Source organism: Balaenoptera acutorostrata, chromosome 7, assembly GCF_949987535.1.
Source record: "Balaenoptera acutorostrata chromosome 7, mBalAcu1.1, whole genome shotgun sequence".
Lineage (NCBI taxonomy): Eukaryota > Metazoa > Chordata > Mammalia > Artiodactyla > Balaenopteridae > Balaenoptera > Balaenoptera acutorostrata.
Genome location: NC_080070.1, coordinates 53,108,854 through 53,127,206, shown reverse-complemented (window position 1 = coordinate 53,127,206; position 18,353 = coordinate 53,108,854).

Sequence of the window (18,353 nt, the reverse complement as noted above, 5' to 3'; positions counted from 1 at the left end):
TAAAAAAGGACGAAAAGTCAATCCTCAGAATGGGGGAAAATATTTGCAAATGAAGCAACTGACAAAGGATTAATCTCCAAAATATACAAGCAGCTCATGCAGCTCAATATCAATAAAAACAAACAACCCAATACAAAAATGGGCAGAAGGCCTCAACAGACGTTTCTCCAAAGAAGATATACAGATTGCCAACAAACAAATGAAAAGATGCTCAGCATCACTAATCATTAGAGAAATGCAAATCAAAACTACAATGAGGTATCACCTCACACCAGTCAGAATGGTCATCATCAAAAAATCTACACACAATAAATGCTGGAGAGAGTGTGGAGAAAAGGGAACCCTCTTGCACTGTTGGCGGGAATGTAAATTGATACAGCCACTATGGAGAACAGTACGGAGGTTCCTTAAAAAACTAAAAATAGAACCACCATACGACCCAGCAATCCCACTGCTGGTCATGTACCCTGAGAAAAGCATAATTCAAAAAGAGTCATGTACCACCATGTTCATTTCAGCACTATTTACAGTGGCCAGGACATGGAAGCAACCTAAGTGTCCATCAACAGATGAATGGATAAAGAAGATGTGGCACATTTATACAATGGAATATTACTCAGCCATAAAAAGAAACAAAGTTGAGTTATTTGTAGTGAAGGGGATGGACCTAGAGTCTGTCATACAGAGTGAAGTAAGTCAGAAAGAGAAAAACAAATACCGTATGCTAACACATATATATTGAATCTGAAAAAAAAAAAAAGGTTCTGAAGAACGTAGGGGCAGGACAGGAATAAAGACACAGATGTAGAGAATGAACTTGAGGACACAGGGAGGGGGAAGTGTAAGCTGGGATGAAGTGAGAGAGTAACATGGGTATATATACACTACCAAATGTAAACTAGATAGCTAGTGGGAAGCAGCCGCATAGCACAGGGAGATCAGCTCTGTGCTTTGTTACCACATAGAGGGGTTGGATAAGGAGGGTGGGAGGGAGATGCAAGAGGAAAGGTATATGGGGATACATGTATACATATAGCTGATTCACTTTGTTATATAGCAGAAACTAACACGACATTGTAAAGCAATTATACTCCAATAAAGATGTTAAAGAAAAAAGAGTAAATGGGCATAAGGGATCTTATTGGGGTTTTTAAATGAAATGTTTTAAAACTAATTTATGTTGATGGATACACAACTTGCTAATTTCACTAAAAATTATTGAATTGCACACTTGAAATGGGTGAATTAAATGTTATATGAAATATGCCTAAATTAAGTTGTAAAAGATATTTTAATGTGCTATTGAATCATCTTGGGATCTTGTTAAACTGCAGATTCTGAGTCAGTAGGTTAGGGGTGAGGCCTGCATTTCTAAAAAACTCCCAAGTGATGCTGATTCTATTGGTCCAAGGTTCACATTTTGAGCAGCCAGGAGACGGATATCCAAATTCCTGCTTCTCCAATTCAACCAACCCAGGCAGATTATACTCTTACTTGGGCTTTGTTTATGAAGATGGCGTATGCCAGTGTTCTCTTTCTTGATTCCTCATTTGCACTGGACCATGTCATGATTGTACCAAACCCTAAACAAAAAATTTTTATTTTTCTCCATCCTCTTCTATGTTAACCTAAGCCAGCCATTCCTCATATTTAGTGTGCATCAGGTTCACCCAAGGAGCTGTTTAGTACGCAGATTCCTTGGCCCACCCCTGAAATTCTGAATCTGTAGGTCAGGACTAGGAAATCTGTCTTTTGAATAAGCACCTGAAATGCTTATTCAAAAGACAGATTTCCTAGTGCTTTAAAAAATTAATTTACAATATTGTGTTAGTTTCATAGCGATTCAGTATTTTTTCAGATTATATTGATTATAGATTATTACAAGATAATGGGTATACTTCCCTGTGCTACACAGTAAATCCTTGCTGCTTATCTAATTTATATATAGTAATTTGTATCTGTTAATCCAATACCCCTAAATTGTACTTCCTACCTTCCCTCTCCCCTTTGGTAACCACAAGTTTGTTTTCTATATCTGTGAGTCTGTTTCTGTTTTGCATCTATATTTATTTGTATTATTTTTAGATTCCCCATATAAGTGATATAATATAGTATTTGTCTTTCCCTGTCTGACTTATTTCACTAAGCATAATATTCTCTAGGTCCATCCATGTTGCTGCAAATGGCAGTATTTCAATCTTTTTAATGGCTGAGTAATGTTCTGTTATATATATCACATCTTAATCCAGTCATCTGTTGATGGGCACTTGGATTGCTTCCATGCGTTGGCTATCATAAATAGTGCTGCTATGAACATTGGAGTGCATGTATCCTTTTGAATTAGTGTTTTTGTTTTTTCTGGATATATACCTGGGAGTTGAATTGCTGGATCATATGGTAGTTCTGTTTTTAGTTTTTAAAGGAACCTCCATACTGTTTTCCATAGTGGTTACACCACTTTACATTCCCACCAACAGTGTACGAGGGTTCCCTTTTCTCAACATCCTCTCCAACATTTCTTATTGGTAGATTTTTTGATGATAGCTACTCTGACAGGTGTGAAGTGATACCTCATTGTATTTTTCATTTGCATTTCTCCAATAATCTAAAATTGGTGATGTTGAACATCTTTTCATGTGTCTGTTAGCCATCTGTATGTCTTCTTTGGAAAAATGTACATTCAAGCCTTCTGTTCATTTTTTGATTGGATTGTTTATTTTTTGATATTGAGTTTTATGAGCTATTTGTATATTTTGGATATTAAGCCCTGTCAGTCACATCATTTGCAAATATTCTCTCCCATTCCATGGGTTGTCTTTTTGTTTTGTTGATGGTTTCCTTTGCTGTGCAAAAGCTTTTAAGTTTATTTAGGTCTCATTTGTTTATTTTTGCTTTTATTTCTTTTGCCGTGGGAGAACAATCTAAGAAAATATTGCTGCGATTTATGTCTGAGAATATTTTACCCATGTTCTCTTCTAGGAGTTTTATGGTGTCATTTCTCATATTTAGGACTTTAAACCATTTTCAGTTTATTTTTATATATGGTGTGAGGGAGTGTTCTAATTTCATTAATTTACACGTAGCTGTCCAGCTTTCCTGGCACCACTTGTTGAAGAGACTGTCTTTTCTCCATTGTATATTCTTGCCTCCTTTGTCATAGGCTAATTGACCATTAGGTGTGTGGATTCATTTCTGGGCTTTCTATTCTGTTCCATTGATCCGTATGTCTGTTTTTGTGCCAATACCATGCTGTTTTGATTAATGTAGCTTTGTATATTGTCTGAAGTCTGTAAGGGTTATGCCTCCAGCTTTGTTCCTTTTCCTCAGGATTGCTTTGGCAATTCTGGGTCTTTTGTGGTTCCATATAAATTTTAGGATTATTTGGTCTAGTTCTGTGAAAAATGTAATGGGTATTTTGGTAGGGATTGCATTAAATCTGTAGATTGCTTTGGGTAGTATGGCCATTTTAACAATATTAATTGTTCCAATCCAAGAGCATGGGATATCTTTCCATTTCTTTGAATCATCTTCAGTTTCCTTTATCAATGTTTTATAGTTCTCAGCATGTAAGTCTTTCACCTCCTTGGTCAGGTTTATTCCTAAGTATTTTACTTTTCTGATGTGATTTTAAAGGAATTATTTTCTTAATTTCTCTTTCTAATAGCTCATTGTTAACTGTAATGAAATGAAACAGATTTCTGTATAATCTTGTATCCTGCTATTTTGCTGAATTCATTTACTAGTTCTAGTAGTTTTTGTGTGGAGTCTTTAGAGTTCTCTGTATAGAGTATTATGTCATCTGCAAGTAGTGATAGTTTTACCTCTTCCCTTCCCATTTAGATACATTTTATTTCTTTTTCTTCTCTGACTGCTATGGTTAGGATTTCCAATACTATGTTGAATAGAAGTGGTAAGAGTGGGCATCCTTGTCTTGTTCCTGAACTTAGTTGGAAGGCTTTCAGCTTTTCACATTGAGTATTATGTTGGCTGGGGGTTTGTCATAAATGGCTTTTGATATGTTGAGATATGTTCCTTCTATACCCACTTTGGTTAGAGTTTTTTTTTATCATGAATGGATGCTGAATTTTGTCAGATGTTTTTTCTGTGTCTAAATGAGATGATCCTGTGGTTTTTGTCTTTCCTTTTATTAATGTGGTGAGTCACAGTGATTGATTTGTATGTTGAACCATCCTTGAGACCCTGGAATGAATCCAACTTGATCATGGTATATGATCCTTTTTATGTATTGTTAGATTCAGTTTGCTAATATTTTGTTGAGGATTTTTTCATCTGTATTCATCAGAGATATTGGCCTATAATTTTCTTTTTGTAGTGTCTTTTTCTGGTTTTGATATAAGGGTGATGGTGGCTTCATATCGATAGAATGAATTTGGGAGTGTTCCCTCCTCTTAAACCTTTTAGAATAGTTTTGTAAGGATAGGTATAAGTTCCTCTTTGTATTTTTGGTAGAATTCCCCAGTGAAGCCATCCAGTCCTGGATTTTTATTTGCTGGGAGTGGTTTTCTTTTTTTTTTTTTTTCCATTACAGATTTGATTTAACTTCTAGCGATCAGTCTGTTCAAGTTATCTGTTTCTTCTTGACTCAAGTTTGGCAGGCTCTATGTTTCTAGAAACTTGTCCACTTCTTCTAGATTGTCCAAATTGTTGGCATGTAACTATTCATAGTATTCTCTTGTGCTTTTTGTATCTCTGTGGTATTGATTATTATTTCTCATCTTTTATTTCTTATTTTGTTTATTTGAGTCCTCTTCTTCTTGGTGAGCCTTGCTAAAGGTTTATCAATTTTGTTTGTCTAAAAAAACAGTTCTCGGTTTTATTAATCTTTTCTCTATTTTTTTATCTCTATTTTATATATTTCCTCTCTGATCTTTGTTATTTCCTTCCATCTGCTGACTTTGGGCTTTGTTTTTTCTTCTTTTTCTAATTCTTTTAGGTAGTAAGTTAGGTTGTTTGAGATTTTTCTTGTTTCTTGAGGAAGGTCTGTATTGTTATGAACTTCCCTCTTAGAACTGCTTTTGCTGCATCCCATAGATTTTGGAAAGTGTGTTTTCATTTTCATTTGTATTGAAGTATTTTCTGATTTCCTCTTTGATTTCACCATTGACTCATTAATTTTTTAGTAGCATGTTGTTTAGTCTCCACGTGTTTGATCTCTTCCCATTTTTCTTTCTGTAGCTGATTTCTAATTCCATACCACTGTGGTCAGAAAAGATGCTTGATAAAATTTATAACCTCTTAAATTTGTTGAGCCTTGTTTTGTGACCTAGTATGTGGTCTGTCCTAGAGAACATTCCAAGAATGAAAAGAATGTCTATTTTGCTTTTTTTTTTTTTTTGGATGTAGTGTCCTGTAGATATTAAGTCCAACTGGTCTTAAGTAAATGAAGCCCCAAAGGAGGGGAGTGCTGAAGTAAATGAAGCTCATGTGCTTATAGAGGTCTGATGTGCTGCCTGTGTAGGCATCTGCGGCTCTGCTCAGATGCAGCCCAAGATAGCATCTTTCCTCCTCTTGTGGTCATTCCAAATCTAGTGCAAGGTTGTGGCATGGAGTGGGTAAGGCTGGAGCTTTTGCTCAGCTGTGACTGCGGGTCAGGGCTTTGTAGGTTATGGGAATTGAAGCAGCCTGCACTGCCATTAGAAGTCTGAGCTACTTCTGGGGCACTGTTTGAGCAAACTCCAACACTGGCTGACACTGCCCCACCTGGACCACCTCCCAGGCCCCTTAGCTCCCTCTGCATTCCTAGATCAAATCTTTTCTCAGGACCTGTCTGCCCTAGGTCTAGTGCCAAGCTGTGATGTGGAGTGGGTAGGGCCAGAGCATTCACTTGCCTGGGGACTGGGGATCATGGAGTATTGGTCGCAGGGGTTCTAGTGGCTGCCCTGCTATTATTAGAGATCTGGGCTGCTTCTGTAGTGCTCTTTGAGTAAGTGCCAACAATGGCTGCCACTGCCCCACCTGAACCACCCCCCAGGCCCCTGGCCCCATCTCTGCATCTCTACACTGAGTCTTTTCCCCAGGACCTAGCTGCCTTAGATCCTGTGGCAAGCTGTGCCATGGAGTAAGCAGAGCCGTGACCTTTGCTCAGTTCAGAATGGGAAGCATGACAAGGTGGCACCTGCTAGGGCAGACCTTGCTCTGCCCCGTCTAGTGGCAAGTCAGCACCTGCATACTCCTCACAAGTGGAGTCTAGGCTTCTCTAGCCTTTCTGTCTTTCCCAGCAGTTCTCCAAGCAGTCAAGGGGGCTTTTCTCCTCTGCATAGGACCTCAGGACTGGGACGCCCAGTCTGTGGCTTGACCCACTCACTCTCCAGGGCATGTGTCTGCCTGTGTGGTGTTCCTTTCCTCTGAGTCCCCTCCCAGGGGCACAGGTCCCAACCCAATGCTTTTTCTCCCATTCTCCCAGATTATGTGGGAATCTTTCTTGCAGCCTTGGTTGTATAGGAATTCTTATGCCAGTTTCCAGTTAGTTCTCCATGAGAATTGTTCCAAGTGTGGATGTATTTTTGATGTGTTTGTGGGGGGAGGTGAGCTCCATGTCCTCTTACTCCACCATCTGGACACCCTCCTCCAGGTAATTCTTATACAAGTGGCTTAAGAATTATCCTTTATAAAATGCTAAACTAAACCAGCAAGTTCAAAAGAAATATAATGCAAGCTTATATGTAATTTTAAAAATTCTGGTAGCCACATTTTAAAAAGTAAAAAGAAATAGATGAAATTAATTTTAATCATATATTTTATTTAACCCGCTAGATACAATGTGTTATCATTTTAACATGGAATCGATATTTAACAATTTTTGCACTAAGTCTTTGAAATCTAGTGTGTATCTTTAACTTACCATACATCTCAATTTGAATTAACTAACCACATTTCAAGCACTCAATTTTGGTTGCCCCTGCAAACCTATTGAATCATAACTTCTGGGGGTGGAGCCCAGTAATTTATGTTTCAACAAGTCCTCTAGCTGATTCTGATGCTCACTCAAGTTTGCGAACCACTGATGTAGGCTATTGGTTTTTGAACTTGGCTGCACGTTGAAATCACCTGGGAAACAAAACAAACAAACAAAAAATGCTTAGGCATGGGTCCCAGTCTCAGAAATCATGATTTTTTTTTTAAAGCCTTCTTGATGATTCTAATATACAGCAAAACATAAAAACTCACTGTTTCTCATAGATGCCTCCTTTACCTTTAGCTTCAAAGTCAGTTTCTGGGCCCCAACATCATCTTCCTATAATATTTCAGTCTCTTCTCACCAAACTCCCCATTTCCAGGTTTCTTCTTTATTCTACCTTGAGTTTTTAGACAAAAGGAATCTTTTTTTTTTTTTTTTTTTTTTTTTTATAATTTCCATTCAATTTTTAGTTTTGTTGGAGTGATTTTTTTTTTTAATCTTTATTTATTTATTTATTTATTTATGGCTGTGTTGGGTCTTCGTTTCTGTGCGAGGGCTTTCTCTAGTTGCGGCAAGTGGGGGCCACTCTTCATCGCGGTGCGCGGGCCTCTCATTATCGTGGCCTCTCTTGTCGTGGAGCACAGGCTCCAGACGCGCAGGCTCAGTAATTGTGGCGCACGGGCCTAGTTGCTCCGTGGCATGTGGGATCTTCCCAGACCAGGGCTCGAACCTGTGTCACCTGCATTGGCAGGCAGATTCTCAACCACTGCACCACCAGGGAAGCCCAAAAGGAATCTTTTTAATCCACTTCTGCAATTCCTTTCCTAAAAGGGAAATCTCTTTTCAAAGTGCACATCTTTTAGCTCCTCACCCGTGACTTGGCCAGTCCCAAACTGTTGGTTTACTCAGCAGCACTTATGTCTTCACCCCACTTCCCACAGCCCCCGAGGACCCCTACTCACCTGGGAACACCAGCCCACTCCTGGCTCCCTCCCACTGCCAGTGTAACGCCAGGGCTTTGGACACTTAACCCGTGACTTTTCATTGAACTCTAGCTTCCCCTTTCCCTGTATTTCAGAGGAATCCCTGAAAGCTCAAATCTTCCCCCCAAATCTCTTCCAGGGAAAGGGAGCAAGGAGAGAACCTGAAGTCAGGAGCCCTTTTTTCTAACATCGCTAATAGTTTCATTTCTGGTAGATTTCCATTTCCCTCACCCTTGGGTTCTAGCAGCTCACTGGAATGAGGGTGAATCTTTGGGAAGGCCAAAGATTTGAGAATTAAAAATCCAGGCGTACTCCAATGTCATAAATCGTTAGTGAGAAAGCAGCTGCTTGGCATGTGTGTGTGCAGCCCACACCAACAACATAGGTTGTGTGTTTATGCATATGTAAATATGCATAGTTGAAGCACCCTCTAGTGGAACACCTAGAGAAGATTGCATTTTCCAGAGAAACTCACCCTCCAGAAAAAAACAGAGTATTTTGAAATCTTAATGTGACCAGAACATCATGAGAAATGAGATCATAAGTCTGCAGCATCTTCATAGTCATGGCAGGATACCAGGGGCGCTGGCTGAGTCAAGTGACTGCGAGGCCCAGCTCAGTGAGGAGGGGGCATGGGCTGAATCAGCCTTTCTTAAAGGCCTCATATGGAGGCCTTCATTCCCTTCGTGCCAAAGGTGTACAAAAGCAGTTTTAGGAAGTTACAGCTGCTGCAAAGGAAGATTTTGTAGATTACCATGGAGTTCCTTCAGTTCGAGAAGCTGCCCATTCCCATTTCAAATCACAGGACAAAGATGGCTAATTCACTACTGGGATAGCCAGACTTCTGTCAGGAAGAGAATATATTGGATCCTTAACCTACTTTTTTACTCTAAATAAATTCCAAATTAAAACAGAAGAAATAGCAAGAAACAGTGGAGATTATATGAGAGTGGTGAACGCCTTGACAAATGAAACCTCAAAGCCATAAAGCCTTAAAAGAAACTATTGATAAATTTTATGACAAATTTTATGACAAAAATAAAATTTTTCTGCATGGCAAAAAAAATGCCATGAAAATATTCAAAAGATAAATAACACACAGGGAAAAATTGCAACAGATAGCACAAAGGGATAATTTCCTTACTATATAAGGTGTTCCCACAACCCGTAAACAAAAGACTGACAATGCAATAGAAAAAACGGACAAAGGATCTGAACAGATAGGTGACAGTAAAGAAAAGAAAATATTAAGCACTTAAACATACACAGTGATTTTCAGTCTCCTTCACAATCACTGCTTTCAAGGTTGCAGAGTAGGATCACACATTTGAGTAGGGCAGGCACGGGGAAGCAGGCTGAGTGATATGTGGGAATGAAGCGTATACATCAGTCCACTGTCTGTGAAGAGCAATTTTGCAATAGCTGTCAAAATAAACAGTAGCCATACACATTGACCCAGCAAATCCACTTGTAGGAATTTACCTTACAGATATGCTTGCAGATGTGTGAAATGATGCATGCATGAGGGAATTCAAAGCAGTATGGTTTGAAAAAGCAAAATCCTAGAAACGCTCTAAATGCCCATGAATCAAGGACTAGAGAAATAAAGCATGACACAGTCACACAACAGAATCCTGTGCAGCCGTGGGCTCCTTATTCCCAAGAGTGAGGCAGCTTGGTGTGTAGAGATTGGATGGCTCTTCCAGATACATGAAGTGAAAAAGCAAGGTGAAGTGAGGATGGTGAGGATTTTCCATCACACTCCATTACTTGTTTTAAAAATGAGGATCCAGGGCTTCCCTGGTGGTGCAGTGGTTGAGAGTCTGCCTGCCAATGCAGGGCACACGGGTTCAAGCCCCGGTCTGGGAAGATCCCACATGCCACAGAGCAACTGGGCCCGTGAGCCACAACTACTGAGCCTGCGCGTCTGGAGCCTGTGCTCCGCAACAAGAGAGGCTGCGATAGTGAGAGGCCCGCACACTGCGATGAAGAGTGGCCCCCGCTCGCCGCAACTAGAGAAAGCCCTCGCGCAGAAACGAAGACCCAACACAGCCAAAAATAAATAAATAAATAAATTTATTTTAAAAATGAGGATCCATGGGAGAAATTTTCCTTAGTTCTTAGAACAGGCTAGTGATTTTTTTTCTTATGTTTTTGGTGTTGATGTCATTTTGTTTTATTTTTAATTTAATGGTTTAAACTTATCATAGAGGGAATACATGGATACGATAAAAGAACAAACTTAGTTTTTATGTTATGGACACAATAGTCACGTAACTGCTTGTGTTTTCCCCAGTTTTAGCGGCTAGAAAGCTCAGAGCCATGTTAGTAGCCCACCTCTCTGGATGTACAGCATTTTCAGGGATGAATATTTTGTACTAAACTAACCCCTGGCTATTTGTTTCTAATCTTATTTTCCTAAACCATTATTTTACGTGTACTATAATAAACTTCTTCAAATTCATTTTGTAATGAGGTAGGCATATCTTTAAAATAATAATAAAATAAAGCAAAGTGAAGAAAGGAGTGTACATTATGCTATCATTTGCATTAAAAAAGAATAATGCATATGCTCATATATGCATCAGATGTCTCTGGAAGGATAGCAACTTTGGTTACCCGAAGGGGCTAGGGAACAGAGGTGAATGGAATCTTATTAATAAGTCTAAGTTATTTTGTATTTTAATTTTATGCCATATACATATTTTTAAAACATTTTTAAAAGTCCTCCCCTTTACTCTAAAGAGCCACCCAGTTGCTGCAAGCACCGCTCACGTGGTGCAGCTGTTTTACCAACAGGAAGAGGTATATGCAAAGGAGACATTGACCTACGCTCGCCCAGAATTTCTGTTGCAATGTGGACTCCCTGGTTCTGGTTATTGTGCCAGAGCTGCTGAGATGTCTATAAATATTCCTGCTGGGCTACAGAGAATGAAAATTTGGCCCATCTCCCATAGTTTGCACTTTAGAAAAAAGCAGTTTGAGGTAAATATGATTTTTCCCCCCTGTATTAAAAGTGAGTTCTTAATAGGAGAAGCATAAGGGCATGATGAGTTTACTACGGGGTGAGGCTTTCACTTTCATTCTCTAAGACTCACATCCGTATAAGTCCCCAACAGTGATGAGTCTATTTTTAAGTCAGGTTTACTGAGGTCTAACTTATGTATAGTAAATTTCACCTTCTTAAGGGTATAGTTCAATAAGTTTTGACAAACACACATAGAACATTTCCATCACCTCAAGATGTTCCCTCTTTCCCCCTGCAGTCAAACCTTCCCACACCCCTTATTTGGGTACATGTTTACACTTACAGAAAGTCTGCCAAGATAGTACAAGTCTTTCACCTCCTTAGGCAGGTTTATTCCTAGGTATTTTATTCTTTTTGTTGCAATGGTAAATGGGTGTTTCCTTAATTTCTCTTTCTGATTTTTCATTGTTGGTGTATAGGAATGCCAGGGATTTCTGTACATTAATTTTGTGTCCTGCAACCTTACCAAATTCATTGATTAGTTCTAGTAGTTTTCTGGTGGCATCTTTAGGATTTTCTATGTATAGTGTCATATCATCGGCAAACAGTGACAGTTTTACTTCTTCTTTTCCAATTTGTATTCCTTTTATTTCTTTTTCTTCTCTGATTGCCATGGCTAGGACTTCCGAAAGTATGTTGAGTAAGAGTGGCGAGAGTGGACATCCTTGTCTTGTTCCTGATCTTAGTGGAAGTGCTTTCAGTTTTTCACCATTGAGTATGATGCTTGCTGTGGGTTTGTCATATATGGCCTTTATTATGTTGAGGTAGGTTCCCTCTATGCCTATTTTCTGGAGAGTATTTATCATAAATGGCTGTTGAATTTTGTCAAAATCTTTTTCTGCGTCTATTGAGATGATATGGTTTTTATTCTGTAATTTGTTAATGTGGTGTATCACACTGATTGATTTGCGTATACTGAAGAATCCTTTCATCCCTGGGATAAATCCCACTTGATTATGATGTATGATCCTTTTAAGGTGCTGTTGCATTCTGTTTGCTAGTATTTTGCTCAGGATTTTTGCATCTATGTTTATCAGTGATATTGGTCTATAATTTTATTTTTTCGTGATATCTTTTTCTGGTTTTGGTATCAGGGTGATGGTGGCTTCCTAGAATGAGTTTGGGAGTGTTCCTTCCTCTGCAATTTTTTGGAAGAGTTTGAGAAGGATCAGTGTTAGCTCTTCTCTAAATGTTTGATAGAATTCACCTGTGAAGCCATCAGGTCCTGGACTTCTGTTTGTTGGAAGATTTTTAATTACGATTTCAATTTCATTACTTGTGATAGGTCTGTTTATATTTTCTAATTCTTCCTGGTTCAGTCTTGGAAAATTGTACCTTTCCAAGAATTTGTCCATTTCTTCATGGTTGTCCATTTTATTGGCATATAGTTGTTTGTAGTAATCTCTTATAATCCTTTGTATTTCTGCAGTGTCACTTGTGATTTCTCCCTTTTCATTTCTCATTTTATTGATTTGCGTCCTCTCCCTTTTATTCTTGATGAGTCTGGCTAAGGGTTTATCAATTTTGTTTATCTTCTCAAAGAACCAGCTTTTAGTTTTATTGATCTTTACTATTGTTTTCTTCTTTCTTATTTCATTTATTTCTGCTCTGATCTTTATGATTTCTTTCCTTCTGCTGACTTTGGGTTTTCTTTGTTCTTCTTTCTCTAGTTGTTTTAAGTGTAGGATTAGATTGTTTATTTGAGATTTTTCTGGTCTCTTGAGGTAGGATTGAATTGCTATAAACTTCCCTCTTAGAACTGCTTTTGCTGTATCCCATAGGTTTTGGGTCGTCGTGTTTTCATTGTCATTTGTTTCTATGTATTTTTTAATTTCTTCTTTGATTTCTTCAGTGATCTCTTGCTTATTTAGTAGTGCACTGTTTAGCCTCCATGTATTTGTGTTTTTTACAGTTTTTTCCTGTAATTGATTTCCAATCTCATAGCATTGTGGTTGGAAAAGATGCTTGATACAATTTCAATTTTCTTAAATTTTCCAAAGTTCTCATATACCCTTCACCAGCTTCCCCTAATGTCTACATCTTACAGAACATGGTATATTTATCAAAACTAAGAAATCGACATTGGTAAATTACTCTTAACTCAGCTAAGACTTTATTTGGATTTCATCAGTTTTTTCACTGACATTTTTCTGTTCTGGATCCCACCCAGAAGCCCACCTTGCATCTGGTCCATCTGTCTCCTTAGTCTCATCTGTGACAGTTTCTCCATCTTTCCTTGTTTTTCATGGCCTTGACCCTTTTAGTACCAGTCAGGTATTTTGTAGTATGTTCCTCAGCTGGGGTTTGTCTTCTGTTTTCTCATGATTAGACTGGGGTTAAGGATTTGAGGGATAAATACAGAAGTGAAGTGCCCTTCCCATAGCATCATATCAGGGAACATGATGTCCTCATGACTTCCTGGTTAATGTGACCTTGATCTTGAGCAGTTTTCTCCACTATAAAATTAATTTTCCACTTTCCATACTCTCTTTGTTGGAAACGAGTCACTAAGTCCAACTCATACTGAAGGGAGGGAATTAAAGTCCACCTCCTAGAGGGGGACATATCTACACGTATTATTTGTCCACTGCCCCCTCCAGGCCAGTCTTTCTCAGTGAGAACCTGGTAAGGTCCATGGAGAAGAGTGCACTCCCATTGTAACTGCAGCTGCCAGGGATGCTGTGCTCTCATCCTAGTCCATACTTGGCACGGCAACCATTTAAAGTTTTCGCTGAATTCTTATTCACATGTGTGACCCTGGCATCTCTTGCACTCACACTCTGCATAGCTGAGCCAGTGCTTCCCTCCCATCTCTCTTTGGAATGCCCTGTCTTTTCTTAGGTTTCAGGCTATTTGGTTGCCCACCTGATCTTCCCACAGCCTCAGATCTCTAATGGTTTCTAGAAGAATTATAATGTTGTTGTTTATCAAGGTTTTACTTGTTAAAAAGGGTGACATTCTCTTCAGTTTTCTATATCCAAGGTGGAAGCAGAACTTGATGTAATGAATATGAAAAGAAATCCTCTCTCCTCCAAATAGAAAGTGAGATCTAAAGGCTTCACATCTGCTAGGACCTCAGAGAGCATCCTTGATTATGTGACTCCCAGTTAGGCCAGCCATTGGCAGATGTCCCCTTGCACATCAAGGCCCGTGGCTATCCTGGGATCGATTGGAATCATTCCAAGAATGAATGATCAAGGCCAAGTCCAAGCAAATATTTCTAGAGCCTCTCCCTCTAGTAGTATCCCTCACTCATTACTCACTTGCCCAAGGCACCCTCCAAGTATCCCCATGTCTTAGGTCTGCCATGACTCCCAACAACTGGGATCATGTACTCCCTTCCCAGCAACTGGGGATACCCCAGACCCTCTTGAACCAGTGAGAAATGTGAGCAGATAGTAGTAGTTGGTGGTTGCAGCAGTGAAAGCCCAGCCATCCTACCCATAGGACCCAGGAATTCTAACACCACACAGTTATGTCTCTGAAAGTTTCATTCATTCAACGACTAGCAAATACAGTAGGAATTATGTGGCAGAAACTGTGCTGAACACTGGATATGCATCTGGCCACCCCCATAAGAACAACTTAACATTTATTTGTCTACAAGGAGAGGCTAAACAACAAGGATCCTTGCGTCTTAAGTATACACAATAACCTTCATAGCACCTACACCTGGTATCTGAATGAGCCATTATGAAGTTTCACTTGACCCTCACAACAGCTCTGAGGTAGATGAAAGAGAGAAACTCAGAAACGTTAGATATTTGTCCTACAATTGCACTGTTAGTATCAGAGCCAGGTTTTGAGGTCTTCCGACTCCAAATAGTGTTCTTACTGCCTTGATGCATTACCTGTCATGCTTGAATCTATCAGATATGTGATAAAAAGGCGTAAATGTTTGAAACCAAATGTATCCTATTTAAATCAAAAGCACCCCTACCAAGAATAAGAGAACAGTCTGTCCAAGAGGATTGGGTTTAAGTGCTTGGATTCAGGTCTAAATTTATATCACTCCATCCAACAGCTCTTTTCTAATCATGGCACTCCTACTGAGGCTCAGAGAGTGACCCCTGGACCCAGCGACCCAAACTATCTGTGACGGTGATAGCAGCTGGCATCTAAGCCCATTATTACCAGCTGAGAGGAAGGTTCACTGCTCAGTTTCTTAGCAGAGGAGAAAAAGCCCAAGTAGGTTTACAAAGAATGTACTGAACCTTCTCAGGGAGTCATAATTAAGGAACAACAGTGCACATCAAGTCCAGGCTTCCACATAAGCACAGATAAATTGTCTGTGGCCTCTGCAGGTGCCGCTCTGCACAGCCAGCCCTGGAGACCTCAAATCTAATCTGCCTGAAGTCCCCGGAGTAAGTGCTGCTCCAGGCATGTTTGAACTTCAGAGGAAACCCAGGTGAGCCAATTTCATTATTCTACAGCAAATTTACCCAAATACCAGATAAGCAAGACTTTTTTGATTCAGTACATTGTGCACTGGAGCAGGAGAGTTACTGCTTGTTCATTTCACCTGGTGGAACACTTTTTGGAGTTTGCTTTAAAAAGAAGAGGCAAGATTGCCTTCTTGGGAAAAAATAAATGGGGACAAGATCAATTTCTTGACTTTCACATAGAGGAGTAACTATAAGGTTCAAAGCTTTTCTCTATGATTTCAAACAAACAAAAAAACAAAAAACAAGTTCTTAGTGGTCAGGCTTCATCTTTGGGGATGGATAGTGTATAATCCAGGAGGCTTTTCAGCAAAATGGATTTGCCAACTTTCAGTGTTTGTCCTGAAGAAAACATTCACTGAGTCAAAACATTGACATTGTAAAGTCAGGAGAATGTGTCAGCCTTCCCTAAGGTAATGTCACAACATCTTGACAAAACATATGCCACAATAAAATTATATCAGAGCAAAAAAAAATGAATGGTTATATTTGTCGGTATGTATTATACACCTCCGCCTAAACTTCAGTTCTACTTACTAGAATGAAAACTTTGCAAATAAAATGGGAGAAATAAATTGCTCCCAATAAAAGAAGAATTCCTGAAACATTTATTTCAAGTAGAGCAGAATATCTTTATAACCCAATACTCTATTTCATAGGTTTATATGGGCCATGACTTAAACCCTATGCCCCTCATCATAATTGTTCTACATGATGAAAACCCATACACTGAACTGATGGTATTTGTAAGGAATGTGTTTGGAATCCCTTTAGAATCCTAAATTCATAAGCATGGAAAAGTTTGAAAGAGTTGCATGTGTCCTATGTATATTTCACAACACAAATGAAAACCCCAAATATAAGCGATGAAAAAATAGAGCTTCTCAGGTTGAATGGAGGTGGAGCAGAGAACACAGAGCCCATCTCTTCATTCTCCTTTTTAGTAGACAGTTAATCCCTATCCACACCCCCTTTCCCTCCCTCCTCCCCTGCTACCCGCCACCCACCCAACTGACAGTCCCTTGGGCACCTCTAGGAAATTTGGGGGCAGTGTGGAACAGCTGCTGAATGCAGCTGCACTAACTGATATCTATAAAAGCAGTGTTATATTTATCTGCCAGCAAGGATAAATGGCCTCCCTCTACTTGATTTCTAGGAAGAAGTAAAGTGGGCTGCGGTTCTATGCCCAGATTCATGTTTGACGTACTATTGCCTTTAAAGACTGTAATAAAATTGTCATAGTCATTTACTCACCTCCGGGGCAGTCCTCCTTAACCCTTGAGGATTTTAGCACCTGATTCACCCTCTCCTCCCTCAACTCTATCCTGATACAATTCTTAGTGACTTCAATATCCAAATAGAGTATTCTCCTAAAACCCTGACTTCTCACCCTTGACCTTTGTTCCTCCAGTGATTTTCCACACCCCACAGTCAGCCATCCGCTCCCTTGGCCATGCCCTAGGTTAAGTCCTTGTCCATAAGTGCCCGCCCTCAATAATCTCAATCACGGTCATCCCGCTGTCTGACCACCATCCCCTATTTTTCTGTCTCCCTCCCAGTTATTCGGATTCCAATGGTTCTCCAACCCTACAGACCCCCAGTCTATTGACCCTAGTACTTTTTACTGTCACTCTACCTCTTATGTCCCGAGTTTCCTCCTTCCCCAGTTTAGATTCCTTGGTTCATATTTATATTCATTCCCTCACCCCTGGCAAAACACAATTCTGGTATTTCCAGATGTAGATTTTGTGATTTTTTGGTATGGCGAGGCCAACAGATGAGAAGAGGACCGCCCCTGAAAAGCTGATACTCACAGATCCCAGGAAGAGGGGGTACACTGTGCTGAGGGTGTGACAGCAGTGTCACACAGGGAAGCACCAGGGTCAGGAGGCAGAAGGAGCGAGGGGGAAGCAGGGGCAAGAGCCTTTACTGTGGTTTCTGCAGGAAGGAACAGGTGAGGCAGAGCAAGCAGGTTTAGAATAGGCTAGTTTGAATACTTTCAGAGGGCTCTGGGGCAAAGGGGCTGTCCCTGGTTGTCTGGCCCTGGCCCTGGGGTGATTCGGGCAGGGGAATGGTGCCCAGAGTGTGAAAGCCAACAGAGGATGTGGTTGAGAGTGTGGGCTCTGGATTGGTTGATTTGCACACGAAAGGCCTGCTCACAGGCAAGTCCCTTACTATCTCTAGGAACTGGCAGCTCCAGGAAGGGAAATCTCTCCAGAGTCAGCAAAGTCCCAGATGTCAAATCGTCAGAAACATATGGCTAATGCATCTGGTTAAATGCATTAACCTTTGCTTACTTCTCACCAGCACCCAAGCAGCTGGGTGGGACTAAAGCAAGACACACAACTGTGCTGTTTGGCCTCACTGTAAATGGGTGAGCATAAAACTCTAACGGGGTCGTGTTGCCCCACTATATTGACCTAGTTGGCTCACTGTCCCAATCTCCTGGCTCTTTTAAAGCTCTTCCTCTCTTCTCAAACATCTAACAACTTCTTCCCCACTTTTCTCTCTTTGCTTCTTCTTTCACTGAGAAAACAGAAAGAATCAGAAATAAATTTCCACACGCTCCCACCACCAGAACCACCTGTACCCACCTCCTCAACTTTCTCTCCTGTTAAAACGGTGAGCCCCCCGGGGTGAGCCCTCTGCCCCAGCTCTCCCTCCCACCCTCTCTCCTGCTCTGAAGGTAGCTCTTTCAGGTGTAGCCTCTCTCGCCCACATCAACAGTTGCATCCTCTCTTCTGGATCATTCCCATCAAACACAAAGAGATTGTAATCTCCCACCTGAGAAAGGAAAGAACTCTCTTGACTCTACATCTTCCTCCAGATACTGCCTCATTTCTCTGCTCCCCTTTACAGTAAACTCTCCTAAAGAGTTTTCTGTCTTCTTTCTCTGTTCCCATTCTGTCTTGAATCCACTCAGGCTGTTGCTCCCCTTCACTCTGCCAAAACTGCTTTCATTGAGGTCTCTAATGACCTCC